Genomic DNA, 24,388 nt, shown 5'->3' with positions numbered 1-24,388 from the left:
AAGCTGTATATGCCCCATCCATCATGTCGATCTGGGAATGGAACTGATTGTGATGAGATGAATGTAGATGAAAATTCTGCAAGTTAGTTATGACAGCTTTTGGAGATTTAGAGGATCAAATACAGAGGATTCACCTTTTCATTTCTTGTTTCATGATATTTACACGGTATTCCTTCCATCTCTCACTGATTTTAAGGGAATCGAACAGCAGCAGACCAGTGGGTTCTTTTAGAAAAATTACTTAAAAGCCAACATTATATCACTGGACTAAGTTACCTTGCAATGACTATGCTCTGAATTTTAGTAGTCTTCTTATCAGTCCTGTTCCAGTCTTCTTAAGAAAATCTTTTGATAGTATATAACAAAGCTTTAAGATCAGATGTAATGATTTTGCCTTAGTTGATCTATGATATTTTCAATCTCCGACGAGTTTTTGAATATAAATGATAAATGTATGAATAGCAGTAAGAGAGAGAAGAATGACAGTAATTATAATAGTGATGATTATGATTTTTATAATTAAAATTTTTATATTTTTTTATTGGGTTAGGACAGTTCTCATAAAATTTTTGATGATGAAAATCTTTTTTTATTATTTCATTGGGTTAGGACAGTTCGCATAAAATTCAGTCACAATATGAAGCATTGCAGCCTAACGCTATTGGGATCTTATCATTGCAAACACTCTAGTTGACTTATTCCGCAGCCAACTTCACTGAGACATCGACTGCAGGTCCCCAAATCTTTTTTGTTTACGGCCTATTTATTTTCTCTCTGTACCTAAGACGACAAAAGGCATGTGAGCTTTTTAATCAAGGCCAACCTATTAATGTTATATACTCTAGCCTAAGTTAGGAATGGAGTTTATCGCCCAACCCGAAGGGAAGATGATCAGATAGGGTGAACTGCAGACCGTTCTCTCCCGCTAGGGATTCGAACCCATAACAGTCTCTCTCAATACACTTGGGTCTTGTTCATCAATTTTTTTTTTCCACTTCGCTTTTAGTCTTTCCAGTTGTCTTCTGTCAACCACTGTACACTGATGCAGCTTTCCGACACGTCTGTCTTCCTTTGCTCTTGGTTCTCTCCCACACCAAGTTTTCTGTTGCTTTTTCGCATAGATGAAGAAATAAAGTGGCTCGGACACTTGAACAAAAAACACTAAGACAAAGGAAAAGCATCCTTACTTCAAGGAGAAAAGAATAAACCCCTTGGTCTATAATAAACCCCTTGCTCTGTGATAAACCCCTTGCTCCATGATAAACCCCTTGCTCGATGATAAACCCCTTGCTTTACAGTAAACCCCTTGCTCTATGATGAACCCCTTGCTCTCCGAACTTAAAGAAAAAAGGTTATAGAGAAGGTCCAGAAAGTGAGGGGGGGGGGGGGGGGAACAAAAAGAAAATGGTACCAGAAATAAGAGCTGAATTACACTGAGCTTCACAAGCCAAAAAAAAATAAAAAGTAAAAAAACTCATCGACTGTGGAAGACAGATGAATAGGGAGTGACTTGATCATAACTTTCAGTTTTATAAAAACCAGTTTGGAGATGTCAGAGGTGAACCTTTCTTTGAAATATGCAAAGATAGGACTAGCAGAGGCTGTTGCAAGGTATTAAGCAAGAAACGTGGTAGAAAATATGCAAAGAAGTACGTCTGTAGTATCAAGAGATTGAAAAATAATGGATTAAGCAAAGTTATGAAATGGGAAAGTGGACAGTTATATAGAAGTTTAAAACGTTTCACGATAGTAGAGAAGGTTGAAGAATGGCCCCAAGTGTGTAGAACTTGCTCCTCGCACTATTCAAATAGGTAATTAAAGTAAATACAAGGGCAAAGTGAAATTGATTAGTATTATCGCTGTATTCCGGAATAATAATGATGATGATGATAATAATAATAGTAATAATAATAATAATGACAATAATGATAATAATAATGATAATAACATCATTATAGTAATCTTTAAAGTGATAATTATTATGATGTTCGTAATGGTAATGATTATAATAATCCAAGTAAGGAGAGTTTTCGTGAAGCCGGTATCTAAAGATTAGAAAAATCATGACCAGTTTCCATTTGTTAATAGTGACGAGAGATGGTAACTGATTCTAACTGAAAAGCAACATTGGATAAATCTTCATAATCCGATAATTTAGTATAATTTAGTATGACAGTGTGATGGATTATATTAGCATTTAATAAGATGCGATAGTATAGGTTATTACTCTGATTGCTTAATTATAGTTGTAGACGCGTAAGTGGTTGAAGATAATGATATTAAAGAATCCTCATTAAGGGTCATAAAAAATATTTCAAATGAATTAAAAGATTACGACAAAAAGTAAATGTAAATTGGAGGGTCTTAGAGAGTACGTTTTACAAGTTACATAAGAATACCTTTTGTTTACATTTGTATGGACAGAATTGACAAAAATGAGAGAAAACCATGGGCGAAATGCATAGTGGATGTGATCTTAGAATTATCTGCAACACATGAAGAAGGTGTTAAGGAGATTATTCGCTTGTTGGATGTAACTTACATTGACGACCCTAATGACTCTGGCAGTTGATAGGTCTAAAGTCCAACTTAAGTAAATGAGGCAGTTCAAGATGCCCTAAATGAGTCTGATATACCTACATATCAGATTGTTTTTTAAGAACGTATTTTACTTTATGATATTGTTAGAGGTTTCTTAATGTACTACCCCACGTCCCTGTCTCTTGTTTATATGAAGATTATCTTTAAAGACGACCATTTTGTTTTGTTTTTTGTTTTCAATTGGATTGATGTTGAGGAAAAGCTATTGCAACATTTATTCGTCTTTATCAAACAGACTTGGCTGACGGTACGAATATGATGAAGATATTTTGTCAAGGAGTAAATGGAATGTGCATGGAATAGATATTGACATCCAGTATATATATATATATATATATATATATATATATATATATATATATATATATATATATATATATGTGTGAGACAGGATTCGAATCTATGAGGGCTTGACCCCTAAACTTTGATGCCTGCATCACGGTGTAGAACAGAATATTACGGTAAAATTTTCCTCAAATAGTTGATAGATAGACAGACAGATAGATAGGTAGATAGACAGATAGACTTTCAGATACATATATTATCCAGCAGAATTGTATTATTGTGTATATTTCATACATAAGTTTGTTCATGGTGTAATAGTCTAGAGGTGATTAAGAGAAATTTTTTCGAATTTGATGATATTAATAATAATAATAATGATAATGATAATAATAATAGATATCATTATCATTATTATAATGACATTGACAATGTGTGATCACTATCATCGTCGATGCCCTCATCATTATTATCACTATGATCATCAACATTACTACCTCTGTTTTAAATGTATAATTTACAGTAATCATCATAATGTTAATCATAATAGTTATAGTAAAACTAAAAGAGTATAATAATGATGATTAATAATAATAATGATAATGATAATAGTAATAATGATTATATTAATATAATCATAATGAGAATTGAAATTATGCTGATTATAATGATATTGATTGCATTCAGTAGACTTTGATAATAATAATAATGATAATGATAATAGTAATAATAATAATAATAGTAATAATAATAATAATGATAAAATACAAAGTCTTTTGATATGGTTGGCAATAATATAAGAAATTACCGGGTATTTTTGTGAGAGCAGGTAATTACCTAATATATACGCGCTTTTGATGCAACATTTTTTTCTCGAATCTGCAATTGAAACATAAATATAACTCATCCAAAAGATTATAAACAACACTGGGGGAAAAATATATAGAATTAACCCCGGGAAAAAAAAAAAAGGTGCCATTTTCGACTCGGTTTAATTATCAGAAATTTAAGCGCTTGCGAGTGATCATCGCCATGGGTAGTGATCTCCTATTCCCAACTACACGGTGACTTACTATATATATAAAAATAATCTTTTGATGTGATCCTGTATTCTATGGATTATTATTGGGGTTTGGATTTAACAAGCTGGGCCTGTCGAATGACGCGCTGGCAACTCTTCGGGGACTACTCGTCTCATTTGAATTATTGGAGTCGGCTTTAAACATTAGGGGGTCGGTGGTCAGTTCGTGTTTTCTGTCATTATTTATGGAGGTCGATGGGCGAGTTACTGAGCTGGAACAACCCCCTACTATTAGACTGATTCTTTTTTTTCTTTTTTTTTGAATTAGCGAAAGAAAGTTAGGTATATTAATAGCGGAGGAGGAGACGGGAGGACGGAGAGGAGAAGTGGATTACGTCGACCGGGTAATACAGATGCCGTTGACTTCACTTTCATCTGAAGGGGGGGCAGAGGGCTCACAAAGCCCTTGCAAATGAGAGATGAAAATACAAGGGCGGCTGTAAGCTGCTGCTGCTGCTGCTGCAGCACCGCCGGCACACAGTTACCAGACCTCTAAGTGCCGACACATCCGGACAGGAAAAATTGATTGGTTGGCAGCTGGTGTCCGCCGACCAATCGCACACCCGCGTCACACATCAATACCGACTTTCGTGTACCGTCCGAGCCCCGCCCACTGGCCAATCAGGAGACAGAAAAATGTAAACAGTAATGGCTGCCTTTTTCCATATTCCATTTGAGGCTGCGGGAGGGTGGCGGAGGTACGATGTAGGCCTCTGACATCCGTTCCTCGCCCGGCTCGCCGGGGCTGCCGAGCTATGGTCTCTACAAATATTTAAAAGAGAAATTTATTGACAAGTGATTATAACAATATTCGAAATTCCCAGCGACGAATTCAATTATCAAACAAAATGGAGAGCGGTTTGCAAATACTGGTACGAGATGCCTTTTATCCATTACAAATATCACGTAGGAGATTTTTTCTCCCTCCTTTTTCCACCCAGGTTTCTGAGATTAAAACCCGCAAAAAGGAAAGGCTAGATTAAATCCTGTGGGGAATGCTTAGTAACTGCGGTGTTGAGATTACTCCCTCTAACCCCGAAATTAACTGCGGGTCTGGATGACTTACGAGGCCCGCGAGTCGCAATGAGTCAGGTCGAGTTAGGTCACCCACCAGCAGCAGTCCCTCCGTACTGTTGCCGACTCCCTGCGTCTCCTGTCTGCCTGGGCCTCCTACCCCCTTGCCACCAGTGTGTTGTGCGTTCACCGCAAACCACCGCTGTGAACGGGGCAGCAGGTAAAGTAAACCAAACGTTGATTATATCCTTGTTGATGGTGGCATCATTCGACGTGGGCTTCGGCAGGAGACAGATGGATGAGTCTGGTGGTGAGGTGAGGATCGTGGCAAATGACTCGTGATGTGGAGCTGATAGACATGACACCACAGGGGGGCGCGAATGACAGCTCGACAGTCTACCACAGCTTAATATTTTCATTCATGCTTATTGTAAATAGTGCCTCATACTACGGCTTGTATTGATCTAGTATGCAGGAAGTACATACTAGAAATTAGATGCTTTGATGAAGTCTTTGGATCGGTAGAATTAAGAGCCTCGGTAGAAGATTAGCTGAGCAAGTGATTAGAATACTTCTTTTTGTTGTTATCCAGAGAAGGTACATTAAATACCCTTGTTTACATGTGTTTTTACAACTAGGCGAGAATATTTAAGTAAAATGAAAAAGAAAACATGTTTTTCAGGTACTGTAAAAAGTCTTGTTTACCTACGCGGAGTAAATGATAGACAAAAACTAATCACTGAAATAGTGTTATCGCTCAAGTATCAGTAAAACACATTGTATTAGAAAGAGTTAAACTTCCTATTAGAACCATCGTGTCTGAAAGGCTTCAAATACTTCACCTGTGTCCCGCAGTGTGACTCACACTTTTGAAAGACATATATAGAAAAAGCGAATACTCTGTCTTTCTAGTGGACTTTGCGTTCTTACAGTCTTATATGCCAATTACTTAATGCATTCTTTCTAATGGTTGTTTTGAGAGGGTTCGCCTGAAATGGTAATCTTTGCATTTCATTATCGAATTAAATCCTTTTAAGTGTAGATACGTCTAAGAAATTGGATTGTGACTTGAGGATTATATTTACATATGCACACATACAAATTTATTTAAATATTATAGATAACTGTCTATACGTTTGTCTGTCTGTCTGTCTTTCTCGAGCTATCTACCTTTGTATAGATAGGAGTGGTTCTTCTTTTGACAAGTTTCGTGAAAGAGCCAGGAAGTAATTCTTTTCATTACTTTTTGTGGGTTAATTCTTAAGCCCTCATTTCCTTGCGAGTGTCTATAGGTAGTCAATATGTTTGGTCTCTGAAGGAACTGTCAAAGTTTCTCTCTACTTTTAGGTATTCAAGCAGTTCGTCAGTGTATATCGGAAAGATGTACAGAAAAGGAATTATAGCAAAAGAATAAAAAAAATTTTCACCAATTCGTATGTAAGTCACTAGTTGAATTATGGTATATATATATATATATATATATATATATATATATATATATATATATATATATATATATATATATATGAGACAGAGAGAGAGAGAGAGAGAGAGAGAGAGAGACGAAAGTACCTAGGGCTTTATATCTGTCACTATAATGTTAATGATACTTAATATATTCAGATTACTTCAGCCAGAGCAGTAGCAACATAAGTAACCAATAATCATGATGTAAGTGATGATGTAACGGTAATATCAATAACTAATAACAGTGGTATTTATAATGACTTACTACAACCAAAACTACCACTAATTATATTTCTACTACTACTACTACTACTACTACTACTACTACTACTACTACGACTGCTGCTGGAGCAAATGTTTCATATGCCATTACTATTCACATCACTATAAGTGTTGCTCCATGCACCACTGCCTTCAGCTGTGCACTTAAAAAGTAATTATACAAATCACTGTATCAGAATTCTGTTCATTTTTCAAAAAGTGAATTAACTTCCCCAAAACACGTTTCGCATAATTGTTACTTAAGCTGATACCTTAAATATGTGGATGATAGATAATATATCTATGTATATAGATTTAAGTATGTGATGTGGCAGATAAGTAAATTACTACAATTCTCGTTAATTGTAGAACTGGTAGTAAAGTGTATGTGATTTTCTTTAACGAGTCCTTACGACGAGAATTATTGTCCAAAAGGCCAGGCCAGCGCGTAGCACTCACCACAGGAAATTCTAGAGTTGCGTGGGGGTCGAGTTTCGTGTTGTCGAGTGTTATTCATGAGAACGTGAGTCTGTATGTTTGTGGACTATAAGCCAAAAGACCGTATGTGGGTAAGGCAGGAAGAACAGGTCGCTATTTGTGCCAAAGGAGAGACACTAGACAGCCACTGAAGTGCTAAGGATATATATATATATATATATATCTACAGTGTCCGGAAACATATAGCTGCATCTCTTTAAGATTTTTATTATTATAGTCGTTCCTTTTAGCTTAATAACAAATTCATAACTTTGATTGAAAATTGATACGAACGAAAAAATGATCAACAAATTTTCAAAAATAAAATCGTTTACTGGTATTTGGTTTCAAAAAGTAATTAAAATGTAAACTGTATTGATACAGCGTAGTAAAGTATTATGGTAAAGGATATTCTAATGGTAAATAGAATTAAGACTGGAATTTATTTTTATTGTACGATCTGAGAATATGGTAAAGTGTATTGTGATAGACGTATTGCTATGGGCAGGCGTCGCGACGTGGGTTTAGAGAGTCATCTCGCCTGCTATATCTATATTTGTAATGGTTGTATTCATATATATCAATACTAGATAGACGGTACGGTTATACACACTAGAAAGTACGGTGATGTTGACATAGTGAATGTGCATTACTGGAGGGTGAAAGTGAAATTCATCAACATTTCTTTATGTTGGAAACGGATTCTTCAAAAACCAAGCTAAAAAAAAGCTATGAAATATTTGATTGATTCTGAACTACTGAGTTTTGAAGGCCTGATCTGATATTATATAGATATTGGACGTATTTTATGTGCAGTTGCAGACACCCCATAAAGCCTTAATCGTGTGCGACGTGATGTAAAACAAAGAATAAACAAAGTCGAAAATTTCGCCTTTAATTAGGGCAATGATGGTGAATATAGTTGAATGATACATAGGTTTGATGAATGATCTTTCATACGAGGATTTCCAGAAGGACGCGTCCTCAAACAGTTTTACGGACAGGAATGTATTTCTGAGGGACTACGTCTCCTCAAACACTTGGCCTGACAGACAGGGACATCTTAATGATCGATAATTAACTCTGGGAGTCGTCTAGTCCAGAGAGGTGTGAGGGAGAGAGAATGAAGGGAGAGGAAGCAGGGAGATGGGTTATGCCCAGTTGTCTTTATAGGTCAGTTGTGTTAGGGAGTACTTACCTACCTCTTAGTACATAGGATAAGATTTGCCATAGGACAGGGCTAGCGCGTAGCTCTCACCACAGGAAAATATAGAGTTGAGAATAACAAGTCGTGCGAGTTAGGTAAGATGAGGAAACTGGAAAAACTGTGTCTCTGAGGACGGATGGCCAGCAACCCGTGTGTAGGTGAGGCAGAAGGAAAAGACAAGAATCTGAGCCAGGGAGGGGAACTTGATGGCCACTACAGATCACTGGCAATTGACCCTCTTGATATCCAGGGGGTAGTGCCTCCTGGGTGAGTGTTTGCCTGACCCACTGTTTTATGGAAGAGAGAGAGAGAGAGAGAGAGAGAGAGAGAGAGAGAGAGAGAGAGAGAGAGAGAGAGAGAGAGAGAGAGTTTTCTATTTCTTGATAACATATTACTTGAAGAGATTTTGCAAGAGCGCTGAAGATAGTGGAGCAAAAAAGAATCTCCTTAGAAGGTTGTGTTTTGAATTCACCTGACCACATCTTAGAACCCAGTTGTAGATATAATGATTAGAGGTTAATACTGAATAAATTGATACTGATGAACTTGAGATAATCACTCGTTAGTGTCGCCCAACCGATCCAGAGTGCAGGCTGACTATAAACGCAAAGAAAAATATAAAAAAGATCAGAAAGTCATTTACCACATCCACGAATACTTCAAAAATTCTGTTGACCATCTGATAATACTCGCTATTTATGAGTCTTTGCCATCTAATACCTGGCCTCGGTGAGGAGTCTTGTCCGTGACTGGAGTTTTAAATTTAAGAGAAAAAAAAAGGCATTATTTTCTGTTTACCACTATATCTGTTGTTTAATGATCCTGTTTACTCATTTATTCTGATCAATGAAACTGGAAATAAGTTGGTTACTTCTTCGTAGATAACTGGTGCGGCTGTGGCTCATCTCACTCTCGAGTAATTAGTCTCTTGTGTCCCAAGGGATGCTGCAACGAAGTCTTTCATCCCACCGCTGGGATATTGGTGTCATGGGTCCTGCGAGATGAGACGATGAAAGATATCTCTCTGATCCCACTGGTGAGGAGATGGTCTCTTTTCTAGCTGTAGCAGTAGTTGTGTGTTCAGTGGCCGATCTGTATATTTGTGAAGTTTGGTGCCGATACCATATCAACCATTGCCTTTCCGATAGCGGCGTGTTTACAAGTTCCTTTCCGATGCCATGTTCACAACGGTATCCGTGCCTACAGCAAGTTGATAACTTGAGTCTGTATATCAGTGCTCACAACAGAGCATACATCTGGGTCAGTATACATATGATAATGTATACATGTGATAGAGTATAGAAATTATCTTGTATACGTTCTTTGCTGTTCAGTGGTGCGTTCCCACCATGAGGATTGTGTTCAGTTTTGGTCACCCTACCTGAGAATAGACATATATAGAATGGTAATGATACGATGGCGAGCTACCAAGATGATACCCGAACTGACGAATAAGTCCTTTGAAGATGTCTAGATTCCCTAAACGTATTTAATGTAGAAAAGAGAAGGTTGAAAAGTAACTTGGAACGGGTACTCAAAATCATCAACTGCTTATGACAGTCTTGATCTATGCATCTGTTTAAGACTAAATCATTCCGATTTCGTTTAAAAGATATAACCTTTTGGCCACACGTTTTATCTCGAATGAAGCAAAGCACTTTTTATCTTAACAGGTTTGTTAACGATGGAATGATTTACCGATAATACAAATATTTCAAGTCCACGACTGATGTAATTTGCATCTCCTTAGTTGCAAATAAAGTTTGCACAATTCTTCCGTAAGTTTTCTGTCTACTGTTCTACTCTCACCTACACTAACTTCTCTTATGTTCCTGATGTCGTCTACCGTCACAAACAGCCTCGAAAGGACCCAGTGGTCTGTTGCTCTTTGCAATGTTATGTATTCCTCTTTATTCCAGTGTAATAAGCCAATACATAATTGTAAGTAACCGATGTTCAAGACAGGTATTAGTGTACCTATGAGTTAGAATTTACATGAGGCGCTGGACAGATAAGTGGTTGTTAGAGTTATTAAATACATTCCAAAGTCTTGTTAGGGAGAAATCTGCACAAGAGGAGAAGGTTTATGACCTGGTTTATTACACGCACTGAGGTTGTGTGCGGCTTGTTGTGGTCCAGAGAAAGGTGCTTTCTGAGGGAGAGATGCAGGAGAAAATAAGATAAAAGATATAGTGTTACACAAAAATAGATAAATGAGAGAGTACTCCGCATTGTGGAAGCGACGATATTCTTTGCCGTTATTCTAGCACCTAGCGAGTGAGAAATATTTTCAGGGTGTATATTTCAAAGTTCATGTTTAACGAAGTCATTCTTGTTTTATTCTCGTTTCATCGTACATGGGGAATCATTCTTTGTAGTTGTTTTTCTTTGGCAATACAGTGCCTCGTGTTATGAAAACATATGAGGATGATTTATTTGTAGTTGAAGTTGTAGATGTCTAGCCTGGTATGGTGGTGTTAACCTGCTCAATATATATATATATATATATATATATATATATATATATATATATATATATATATATGGAATCTAAAACTACATTTTTAGTGAATCTATGGATACTTCTGTCGTCGATTAACAGCATTTTAGGTCATTAGGTTCACTGTCTTAATCATGATCACTATCGTCATCATCATCATCATCCATTGTCATTATCATTATCCCAGAGACCACACCCACCACCATCTTCACTGTTCATCACCATCCATACCATCATAACCACCATCACAACCACCTAATCACCCTCACCCACCACCATCATTACTTCTCCAACACTACCTCCACCATCGTCATCAGTTTATCACCGCCACCTCCCGCACGCACAGACACACCACCACAAGCACTGCCATCCATCATATTCATAATCACAGATTATCTTCATCACGATTAGCATCACTATCATTCACCTTTATCTACCATCATCACTACCATCACCACCACCACTGCCACTACAGGACCACTACCTCTACTACTACTACTACTACTACTACTACATCATTTCACTCCACAACTATTTAGCGCCACATAACCTCCAGCACAAACATCTACTCACCATCACTTCCACCTACGCACCATCACTGCCACCACCACCAACACCACAATCCCTCACCACACCACAGCAGCCACTCACTACCACCACCACCTACCACCTACCACCACCACCACGACCCTCGCCAGCAGCGCCTCCAAAGACTCTAGACTTTACCGGGAATTTCCTCACATTTAATCTCCGAGGCGAGATATTTAAAACGATCACACTGAATTTTTCCCCTGATTTCTCAAAAGCTTTCTGAGGTCGTGAGAGCATCCTCGTTTTGGGTCGTCGCTGTCTTGGTGGTCGTCGTCCCGCATGAGGGTCCAACCACAGGGACGGGGGAAGGGTAAAGGGGGGGATGGGGAGGAGGGAGAGGGAGAGAATAAGGGAGGAGGATAAGAGGGGAAATAAGGAAGGGGGTGGGGTGGAGGCGGGAAGGATGAGGGGCGTCATTATGATGGTCCTGGGAAATTCCTTGGAACAGCACTCTCCGTGAAGTCTCGAATTTTTGGGAGATAATTGCATCACTTTCAATGCTCTCTCTCTCTCTCTCTCTCTCTCTCTCTCTCTCTCTCTCTCTCTCTCTCTCTCTCTCTCTCTCTCTCTCTGTCTCCTGTGTCTGTGCGTCTCTTTATCTGTGTCTGTCTGTATATTTCTGCGCTTACTTCAAGCGTAATCTTTCTCATTCCGGCTGACTGGGCAAAGGATTGAGAACTAGAGATAAGCATCGAACTTGCTTTCCTCTGACGCAAGTTCCACTACTAAAGTTTCACAAGGCCCTTGTGTCTCCTTGATCCATCAGGCTGTTGCGATAAGTCTATGGTGTCATTAACGATGAAGGTGTGGTGTAAACAAAGGTGAATTTCCAGAAAGTTAGTTTAATTGTGTACCACAACTGTCTACATCAATTGACCATCTCTTTTCTCCTTGAGTAACAGTTTCAATGAACACAAAAGTGGCGGTAATAACAGCAAACAGTAATGGCAGAAATACCATCAGTTCTGTCATTATGAACCGTTACATCTTCAGTAAGGTCGAGGGGAACTACAGCGATTGTATCAATAAGCAAGAACAGCCAAAAATCGTAACAACATCAAGTGTAGGTAACATTACAACCATGACACAAGGAGCAACACCAGTTAACCCCAGCTGTCTGCCACAACACGCGTGACAGGATACGTGACAACATAGTAACACAGGCAGTAACATGTGCATTTATAATGAGAGAATGACTGCATGACAGCCCATAAGATCCACACACACACACACACACACACACACACACACACACGCCACAGCAGCCCGACCTACGCCGCTAAGCTTTGGAGATGTTTATATTTTCATGTCTTCCCTCATAACACCTACGAGACTCCTTTTTGAAAAGGTAGGTCTTCTACTTTTTCTCCTCTTCTTTATCATCCCTTTCAGCCTCATTGAGAAGTCCTCTCCTAGACTGAAGCCGACGATATATCAACATACATATATAGTATCATTATCATCATCATCAAAAGACGGTCGTAGGACCTCTTTCACAAAGGAGTCCTAGGCAATAACCCCTAGGATCCCCCTCCAGGAGCTCCTGCAGCTCCAAGTCTGCGCTACTCGCAGTAGCAGGGACTCCTTTGAAGCGAGAGGCTTATTTGAGGACACTTCTCTCTCTCGTTATCCTACGAAGATACCAGCTTGCTTAAGATAACTTTTCACTCGCGGCGTAACGATTCAGACGGAGCACGGCAGCGCAGATACTGTAAATATATATATATATATATATATATATATATATATATATATATATATATATATATATATATATATATATGGCAGATGTAAAAGCGGTAACTTTAACGAAAGACTGGAAACAACGGTGATAACGAGACAGTGAAATAAAAGCATGAGCAACAGGGTCTCAGCAGTGACTACCCCTTCCCCAAGCACCCCCAAGAGAGAATCTAGCCAAGCCATAACGTCATTGTACGATGTGGGAGACATGGTTAGGCCCAAGTGGTTATTGGATTGTGATCATCTAGGCCTTGAGCGTTGTGTGTGTGTGTGTGTGTGTGTGTGTAGTTGTTTGCGTTTAGGTTTAGATTCGCTTGTGTCTGTGTGTATAGTGTGTATTTGTATACTGAGCAAGTTGTATTTCCGTGTCCTTGCGTATGTGTTGGGTATAAGGATTTTCGTGAAGTATTTATAAATTGGTTGAAGCTGTATTTCTAACTATCCAATTTGGGACCTATTTCGAAGTCAGGTTTAATCGCAAAACGGCACAAAATGGGATTTTTTTTGGTTCAACTAAGAACCAATTACTGTTGATGCAGTACACACAATATATTATTCTTGTTCTGACAAAGACCTGTGATAATTCACACTCTCTGTGATGCGTTTGTTGTTGATACCGTGGAAGGAGTGTGATAATTGATACATTTTGTGATGATGTGTTTCTTGTTAATTTCTGTCACCTGGGGACTTTTAGGAAGGTAAAGAGAAGCTTAACACGTTGCCTTAGGAAGATCAAAGGAGGTTCTGAGATGAATGTGTTGGCTGATGAAATAAACTGAGTTGCTTTTACTTAAAAGAAGACTTCAGACAATTTCCTGATCCTAAGACCTACAGGGAGATTACAGGAACTCGTAAGAAACGAACTATAAAGTTGCGATGGTTGCAGAGAACTTAGAGGTGACTTAGGGATAAGGATAACACAATTATTGTAGCTTGAGACATCAGTTGAAGTGAGACAAATTATCAATGACTTGTCTGAGATGCCTCAAAGATGTAGCTTTCACCATCTATATGGGAAGTGATGATTAGAATTATTTTTATTATAATTTTTCCTATTTCAAGATATTATTTTTCCTGAAGAGATTTAAGGCTATGAAATTTCATGGCTTTGAAAGATCTTGGCCCATCTTTCGTTAAGTCAAAGCGCACTTAGAAGAAAAGTGTTGTCATTCTGCGTGTTTCAAAGTAAATGTTTCTCTATCTTAACAATAAAATTTTACCATCAGTGAAGTTGATTAAGTTTATGATGCCATATTTAGTGATTGTCAACAGATGAAGATCATAAAGCTATAATGTCTGAGATAAAGGTTGTCTCACTTATCGAAATTCAAAGGAGGATCCTCATCTCATTTGATGGATGTTAAGAACTGAGTTCACATGATTGAAATTGAAATACGGAACTCAAAAAGTATAGCACTATAAAATCATGCATAGAAAAGAAGGAAGTTTATTGAAGTATAATGCAGAATGAATAATAATAAATTCTGATAGTGATGATAAGAACATACATAAGAATATATTGGTGGCTGATAAGGGACAGGAAAGAGGAGGTAACTGATGAAAAAGGAGAAGGCGGAGATTAAGGGAATTAAGATTGAAGTGGAATGGATGAGGATAACGGAAACCGACCAAGAAATAAATGGAAGATAGAAAGAAAATAATGGAATAAGACGGTGAGTCAAAACATAATAAATACCGGTAAGAAAAGTTGATATATTCCTAAGAGGAATATTTAGAAGAATAGACAGAATGAGGCAATGAGAAAAGAAAGATGGAAAAATTAAAAAAAAGATAGGCTTATAACTGGAGAGAAGGGTGGATGAAAAGGAACACAGAAGAAATTTAGACAAGGAGGCTGTGGAAACGAGTAAGTAAAGCGATATAAGAAAGCAAAAACGAAGGAGAGAGGAAGAGAGAGAAGAAAGGAACGAAAAGAAAATGAGAGACGAGAAAAACCAACCATAAAATTGGTTAGGGAAGAGAAAGGAACATCAAGGAAATGAGATGTAGGAACAACAACATCAAGGAAATGAGAGAGAGAGAGAGAGAACAAGCCAATAAGGGAATGAAAGGAGAGCAAGGCAATAAGGGAATGAGGGGGAGGGTTAGGGTGACAACAAAGGAAGGAGTGGGAGGAGCAAGCAATGGCCAACTGGTTCGACCTTGCAAGCAACTTCGAGTTTTTGGTTGACTGTCGAGGAACGAGTTTACAGCTGCACCTGTCGACTAGTTTTCGAACCTCTTTATGTCGAAACGATTGTTCTTCAGGTATCGCCGGTGATGACCTGTGCCCCAAGCAGTGTCCTATCAACGTGGAGATCTTCGCTTGGGAACCTGTCAGCGAATCGCGTAGGATATGATGGAGTGTTTAGCACGAATGGGCTGAACTCTTAAGGAGGGCAAGCAGCCGCCCTGTGCTTGCAGAACTGGTTCTGTGCTTGTCTGATTGAACAGGTTTGTGGCTGAATGACGCAAACTGGTTTGAACCTGTGTCGGTGTGGGAGTTGTCACCTCCGGCAGGGGGACTAGCATGACGAGTTCTGCGTGATGCATGAGATTCTGACAGGATTATTGTTCTTACATGCTGTAGAATCAGTCCGATAGCTTGCCCGGCCGTGCTTGCCTTATCTTTATGGATTCCTTGTTATGCTTTTAGTTTATGCATCACTCTGAGAGGTTTTTCTTTCATTTATGTGTAAGATATGGAAAGTAGATTGGGGAATTTACAAACGGAAAGGTCTGTACCTGGAGGAGCTTGTAAATGAAGCAATCAATCGCACGTAAGGATCAGCCATCATAAGATAAGAGACGATTAAGCTACAGAAAATACAATTCTCTAATCTACGGGAAAATCAGGAATCATTCTGAAGTGTCTTATTTCTATTTCTCATTTTGAGTGACCTTATTGCAAAAGAGATTCGGAGAAAATCTTGTTTAGGCTGCTGGATTTGTATATGGAAAACACTTTAGATTCATTTTGATCATTGATACGCATCTAGATTCTGCTAATTCGTCTCTTAAGCCAATTTCCATCTCTGTTTGAAGTCAATTTTTTTTCGTATGTACGCGTCTTTGGTTTGGTAATAGCTTACAGTGAAGAAATTATATGAATAGCGCATTTGACATTGAGTGATTGGAAGTTGGTGAACTAGATGATTAAATGAATGGATTTTTTTTTCCTTATCTCTGTCATTCTTTCTCTTTTCTCTCTCTCTCTCTCTCTCTCTCTCTCTCTCTCTCTCTCTCTCTCTCTCTCTCTCTCTCTCTCTCTCTCTCTCTCTCTCACGCACGCACACACTATGATAAAAGAAATCATGAACAACATCTACAAGCGCCTAAAGGAATGATATACGTAGCCTCTTTCATCTTGTATTACAATTCGCTAGTGCTACGTTTTCTCAGAGATTATATCAATTATCTAGTGATTCCTTTCCCTATGATGAATCACAAGTGAAGGAAGCATAGCAGAGGGTAATTAATGTCCCATCCCCCCAATCAGTCTGTTAACTGTGCCAGGAATTACTGGAACAAAGCGCCAACCTTGTGATATTTTCGGGCGCACAAATGGCAGAAAGGAGATGCAGGATAGCCTATCTCGGGTCTGGGATGGGGAATAAGATGGGATGCCTATCCCATGTCTATGGGTAGAGAAGGGGACGCCTATCCCATCCCATTGTTAAAACGGCTGAACTCTCCTGTACCTCCACAGGCAATCAGTCTTGGGCCACCACCAGTGTCGGCGCTTCCACCGTACCTCTTCTTTGTTTTAAGACTCCTCCGCCTGTGTCTGGGGCATTAACGTTGGGGGGCCAGTCACTTAAAGATATTCCTCGGGAGATCACCTCAGACTGGAGATCGGTGTCGTCTGAACCATTTCACCGTGATGGTTTAATTCAGGCTTTTCTGACGTAACCTCCAGCTTGGAGCAGATGCAATCATTTCCCTGAGAATCTTATTTCACAGCTGATGACCTTGTAGCGTTTAAGGTCCACTCCTTCTTTCTCCCCCCCTTCCCCTAATTTTTTTTTCTATCTCATTTGAATTTGAATATTTATTCCTACCACGAAAAAAAGACATATAAAAAAGGAAAATAGAGCCTAAAAGCCTGTCTTCGCGAGTGAGGATAATGCCATCATCTCTGCTCCTTGCTGGATAAGAATAAATTTCGTTTTCCCGTATAAGAATAAATTTTATTTTCGCGAAGGAGGTACCCATTCTCGTGTGCCAGGTCCCCCGAGGCGAAGGTAAGAGCATCCTTTTGCCTTTACCCACACATATCAGGTCTCTGCTGAGGAAACTTTCGCCTTCCAGCGAACACTCCCCCTGTATATTCCATCACACAGAGCCCGGCACACGGATATATACCGCCTGACTTTTCCGAGATGGATCTTGGAAGACGATGAATAAAACATCAAATGCAAATGATGGAAATTCCCCGCCGAAACAATCTACGCCCATTATTCTTTCTATGCATTTCCCGGGCACAATTTCTCTCCCCCCATCTTATTTCTCGTCGCTTCTACTGGGGGCGCGAGCCAGTGGTGGGAAGGTGAGCTGAGGAGTTGAGGGATTTTGAGCAGTGACGGAAGCCGTAGCCTCGATCGACACTTCACACTCGTGTTGCGTCGAATATTCCTAACAGTTATTGGATTTTAGTCGACCAGTTCAAGATGTGTTTCTGGGCCGAGCATCCCAGGGTTTCTGAAGGTCCACCAAGTCCATATTATTCTCCGTATCATTGAACAGGTTTTTGAATCCTGGACCGCTGGAAGACGTCTCGATTCGTGTCTTGAATAAACGTGAAAGATTCTTTTTATATATGATTACCTGACGATGTCAGTGCGCGATGACTTAAGAAAATCGTTAAGGAAACTATTGAATGGTTAACGCTGATGATAAATCACCCTTAAGAAAGAAAATGATAAAGGTTCCTGAAAGAATATTTCAGAACCCCCTCCCCAGACAAGTACGTCGTTAACAATCATTGAGGAATAAGGTAATTAGGCTGTCAGTCGAGAAGGGCGAAAACAAAGGCTATCACACAAATTGCTCGTTGACGAGTGTGTGTGTGTGGGGAAGGCGAACGCCTTAAGCTTGATTGGCAGAAGACTAATTACTTAACCAATCAATAATCTGGAGAACAACTGGGTCACGGGGGTTGGCCCGTAACATACTTGCAAGAAACCGAAGCGGTTCTTCAGTGCAAAAAATTGAAACGGTTCTTCAGTACAAGAAACTGAAGCGGTTCTTCGGTGCAAAAAAATTGAAGCGGTTCTTCAGTACAAGAAACTGAAGCGGCTTTTCGGTACAAGAAACCGAAGCAGCTCTTCAGTGCGAAAAAAAACTGAGGCGGCTCTTCAGTAAAAGAAGCCGAAGCGGCTCTTCTGTGCAAAAAATTGAATCGGTTCCTCATTACAAGAAACTGAAGAGACCCCAGTATTGTAAAAAAGAAGAGAGAGAGAGAGAGAGAGAGAGAGAGAGAGAGAGAGAGAGAGAGAGAGAGAGAGAGAGAGAGATAAGGTTTGGAAGCCACATGAGGAGAGTTTACTCACTGTATCAGTTTACATGAGGTCAACAGACTGTGTTTACTTCCCGGCAGACAGAAGCGGAGGGACGGTATTTACAATTGGTCACTGAAATTCATTACAGACTTAATCGTCACTTGTATCAAAGGACGAGTTTAGATTTTGAAGGAACGTTGATCAATTCATGGCGTTGTCTATCTTCAATAGACGTTTGAAAATGAAAATCGTCTGCTTCTATTGGCAAGCAACTGATAGATTCAGCAAGCAAGCAAAGAGTGATGACATGCAGATCATCCATGTTGATCTTGAAATCATTTGAAAGAAATTGCTACGAGAAAGCTGGCATGATTTTCGAGAAGAAATCTGACTTTCGTAGCGAAATGGTGATTGAATACTGGTGGTTTCGTTGTTTGGGCTTAAGTCTATCGACTGCCAGGGTCATTAAGGCTGTCAACATCAAGTTTACGGTCACCAGTCTGTAAAGTCTTGAACTTCCTAACAGCTGATTAAGATAATTTCAAGGTCTCATACTTCGCACTGGATGTATGACCCTCGTACTATGAATACATGTATATTGTTATTATACATAGGTTGAGAACAAGCAATCACAGCTTTACCACTCTGCAGAATAACTCAAGAACAATTATATATCGAAAAATGTTCAGGTTAATAATTGCGGAATAACCATATATGTTGAACAATGCAGGATCAATTATAAATGTCTCATTATCTGGTGTACAACTTGTCATATCACGAAAGATAACATGAACTCATTTGTCTGATAAATAATCACTTCATCATCACCTAAAAAGTAATCAGAATATAATTGATTAAGCAGAGATTAATCAGGACGTTCTGTTCTGTACTCTACAGAACAGTTACGTTACTTAGCTTGTGAAGAACATTAGTATTGTCATCTTACTCTTATGAACCCATCGCCTTGCTCATTCAACCACCCGACTCGCACCTTGCTACTTGAACGGCAGTTGATGATTCTATCCAATAATGAACATGTCTGCGTGTTTATGATTTGTCTTTTGCTCGTGGCGGTAACGGCACTGAATACCGAAGGGATATTTTGCCGATGAAAGCCGCCATTTGGTTCAGGCGACCGACCTACATTGGTATCATTTCGTGACGTTTTCAGCGTCTGAGATGGTGTAATTGGCAGTTAACTTGATCTAGTGTGACTTATGTTCATCTAACCTACCCGAAGTTAATCCTAACCAAGAACCAAAACCCAGCAAAACGGAACCAACGTAATATGAAACATAATATATATATATATATATATATATATATATATATATATATATATATATATATATATATATATATAGTATCTTGCAAATTTAATGTCATCAACCCTCCAATAACTTAGCAAGTTACGAGGGTCTGTTTAAACCTGAGAGACATGATTTACATGTCGTCGTTTACGAGAAACCTTACTCATTAACCTCATTTACAGCCTCTAACTACTCCCATTTACATTCGCTCTCATTTACATCATCAACCGGACGCATTTAATCCGTTCATTTGACTCATAATCGGGTCTAGAATGACGACGGTTCGGTTGAATTCGGTGAAGAGGGAGATATAGAACGCTCTTCACGTGCACGGTGAAATGGTCCCCCTCGACGCGACCTGACCTAACCATCGAAGTAGCGGCTCCCGAAGTGTGTGAAACACGAGCGTATGTCACTGGAAATCACTGTATGTGTTTGTGTGTGTGTGTGTATGTGTGTGTGTGTGTGTGTGTGTGTGTGTGTGTGTGTGGTATAGGAGAGTTTGATTGTTTCCGACGATGGGTAGTCAGGAGTGACGGAGGAGGAGGTCCATGATCTTACCTACCTGTTGGAGCCGATAGAGAGTCTCTCTGGTGAGGTTGATGGAGGGAGTACGAGGTAGACCAGATGATTAGATTGATATATTGGTAGATAGGCAGATATATGGGTAGACAGGTAGGTAGGTAGGTAGACATACGTTTAGAAAGATAGACATGTATGTTGAAAGGAACGAAAAAGGGAAAAATAGGGATATTGAGGAGAAAAGACAAAGATTGGTAGAGAAATGAGAGAGAGAGAGAGAGAGAGAGAGAGAGAGAGAGAGAGAGAGAGAGAGAGAGAGAGAGAGAGAGAGAGAGAGAGAGAGAATTACTTCTATCGGTTATATTAGAAAATATGTAAATTCAGACTTATATGATCCGTCTGTATATTTCTATAGACATTATATCCATAGATACTGTATATATCTATGGACACTGTGTACATCCATACATGCCATGTACATCTATAGATACTGAAGTTTGCAGATGTAGATGGTTATCACTGAGGTAAATAGGCATACACGATGATAAGTATTTCAAACTTGAACATACACGACTTTATAAAGATAACATTGATTACAGAAATCAGTTGTTCTTTCATTATGACGAATGAGTTGCCAGGCCTTCCTTTGATTTGGTAGAATAAGTCTTCAGAGCTGCTGATTAATTGCCCACGTTATCAGCTATTACAACCCAGGAATATTTTATCATCAAACAAGTTATGAGGAAAGGAAAGACCCCTGACCAAAGACGGTATCAGGAGTGAATTAAGACTTCGAGGTTAAACACAGTGCGATTTGTGCTGATATGAAAATGCTGGTAACATTGCTTCAGCTTATCGTTAGGTTTGTCGCGGGTTTGACAACACTGGAGATTAATTCTAGATATAGTTGATTAAGAGTTGAGCTGCCGAACGCCTCCGTAGAGCATTAGGTGCTGATTTTTAGAAAAAAGTCTGCCTCTTTTCAGCCGTCATTTGTATATAATTGTAATCTTCAAGTGTTTGGTCTATACAGCGTCAGCTTTTGCTACTTGTGACCTTTATATATATAGAGTCAGCTACACTCAGTGGTCCTCTGTATATAGCTTATATGCACTTAGCAATTACTTCCATATTGCCTTTACTTCTATGGAAGGTTAACCCATTGAATACCTGTTGGTGGCCACTGTCTTGACCCTTACCGTATGTGACAAGCAGAACTGGTTCGTCAGGTCCCAAGCCTGGGTGTTGTATGGAGCTATGGGAAATACGTTTCATTCATAAAGACGAGAATTATCTTGTGGTCAAATTCACAAGCAAGGAGATTGATGGACACCACCGACGGTTAACTTGAAAGTTTAATGACGATGCAAATCATTCTTCGCAATTCGTGTCTGTTGTTGGGACATTTTCATGCGGTGTCATAGATAGATAGATTTGGAAATATATATACATTATGGTTTAGATATTTATATGTGACTGATATAAGCTTTGTGAAAGTGACGTATAATTGGGATAGATCTCTACATGTTATTTGATGTAGTGACAAGGTGCCAGGATGTAGATGAAGAATATATACGTAAAAACAGTGTGCTGTTACAGTAGATTATCTTGTGAATTTGTTGTACACTGACACAGAAGCCAGAGGCTTAAGGACAAACGCTGACCACACGAGCACATACACACACGCAGTAGGTGGCGTGCCTTCACCTACCAGGAAAGTAATGCCACCTGGCCAGTGGGTGGTTTAGTGGTGGTGGAGCACGAAACAAGATCTAAAGTGGCCGTCAAGTTCCCCTCCTTAGTTCATGGCTACTCTATTTCTCTCCCTGCCTCACATACACACACACACTCTCTCTCTCTCTCTCTCTCTCTCTCTCTCTCTCTCTCTCCCTCTCAGGTTACACATAACTCTTATCAAACATGTGAATCACGCGACTATCTGTTGTAAACACTAAACATTGAAAATAGTTTCCCATGAGCCATTGTTATGACCTTGCAATTGCAACTGCAAGCACAAAGAACCACAGCTTGAGTTAATGAACAGCAGAACACATGAAGTCAGAATATGGTAGGATTCTTAGCATTATACTTCAGATAATAACGAAGAGATTAAGTATAATTCTATAACTGGATTTCAGTATTATGTCCGGATTTCAGATATATGGGGTCGGTGTTTCAGTATTCTGTACGAATTTCAGATTCAAGGGAAAGGATTCTCCATACTATTTCCGAATTTTGAACTCCAACACTTTCAATTCCCACCTCCAACATTTCGAGGTCTCTTAACTCCAACATTTAAGGTATCTAACTCTTGTGCTTTGCGGTCTCCCCTGATACCAGTATTGCAAAAACCCTAGTCTAGTTATACGAAAGTTATGTCACAGTGTCTATGGAGATTAGGATCTAACTCAATCCTACGAAGGCTTCAAGAAATTAAGAGGCTTTTCTTGTCTTACTCTCATAATAATTCGAACATTGTGCGTATCAGTGCCATTTGTAACTCAACATTATCAGTGAGTGACCTTTTAATAAACGCTCTGTTACTGGACATATGCTTTCTCAGTCTAACATGTATCACCATCAGTCTAACTGTGTCAGTCTATCACTTAACACCCTCAGTCTAACAGTGCCTAACACTAACAGTGTCTAATTAACACCATCGACCAAACAAAGTCAAGCACTATCAGTCTCACATTGTCCATCTAACACCTCCCCCTCCATCTAACACTTCCCCCCACTTGAACACGTATGGTACAACCTTCGTGTTACTCGTATGACCATCAGTCCAGCATCATCTGTGTACACAGCTCTGACAACCTGCGTCTTAACACGAACACCTGTGGCTCCTTCGGGTGTTAACACCATCATTCGCAGTCAGAGATGACGCTAGTAATAAGGTAACTCCATATCTTGCAAAATTCACGTCACTGTTTGGAATACAAAGGCCGGAATCTCAGTTAGATGTCAGAAATAAACACAGTGTCTACAGTTAACGTAAGGTAATTCTCTGTATATTGCTATACCCAATTGGTCGTTTCTCACAATGGTAAGATTCGTAACTGTAATGAGAAATAGCGTAATGTAAAGACCGGTCGTTGCTAAGGGTTGTATATCAAAGAACGTTGACGACGGCTTGATTTCCGTGTAATGTGGTGGATGATTACATATGGGTATCTACTCACGCAAGCGTCTGGTTGCGGGTCGGTTGATTGTTCGTTGAGGGAGTGATGTATACGAATGACGTATGGTCAAGCGACGCAAAGGAGACGATGAGTGACGACGGAACTATGAGACGAAGATGACGACTTACCTCAGGGGTGTGTATGTGTGTGTGTGTACTGGTCGACGTGCAACAGGGTACTATACCATCACACGACCTACCTCCTTCCCTTGCCCACCACCGCCGCCACCACATCCCCTCCAGCAGGACATATTCAGCAAGACCCCTCTTCCTCCCTCCCTTCCAGAACCCTCCCCCATCAACCCTTCTGTTGGGTCATGCTCCCACTTTTTACCTTGCACAGAGGCGCCTTTGTACGTGGTGAGTTTTTGTGTTGCAGGGTCCAGGAGAGCGCCCCCGTCACTCACCCAACCACCGCTTCTGTCGTCACCCCCGTGTATGGGACGCGGCCTCGTGTCGTCCACAGGTCCTCGTGCCTTTTAAAAGCCCCGTCTGAGGCTTCTGCTGTGGGTGTAGGTCGTTATAAGGATACGTATAGAGATGTAGGGTATCAGAGTTGCATGCGGGGTTGATGAGTGTGGCTAAGAATATCGAGATCTGAGATCGTGAGGGGTTTGATGTTTTTTTGTTTTTTTTTTGGCCGGGTGTGC

At 39.6% G+C, this 24,388-nt stretch overlaps 1 long non-coding RNA gene across 2 annotated transcripts in view; it reads right to left on the bottom strand.

Annotated features, from left to right (window-relative positions):
* The window catches only part of LOC139756714 (uncharacterized), a 56,535-nt gene extending 32,608 nt beyond the window's left edge, over positions 1 to 23,927 (bottom strand). Inside the window, exon 1 of one of the 2 annotated variants that reach the window (XR_011714423.1) lies at positions 23,868 to 23,927. This is a non-coding gene — a long non-coding RNA (uncharacterized lncRNA). The remainder of the gene's footprint in view (positions 1 to 23,867) is intronic. The other variant, XR_011714424.1, reaches the window with a different exon arrangement.
* Positions 23,928 to 24,388: the final 461 nt, after the last annotated feature.

This window comes from Panulirus ornatus, chromosome 23, assembly GCF_036320965.1.
Source record: "Panulirus ornatus isolate Po-2019 chromosome 23, ASM3632096v1, whole genome shotgun sequence".
Classification (NCBI taxonomy): domain Eukaryota; kingdom Metazoa; phylum Arthropoda; class Malacostraca; order Decapoda; family Palinuridae; genus Panulirus; species Panulirus ornatus.
This window is presented reverse-complemented; position numbering and strand designations above follow the sequence as displayed.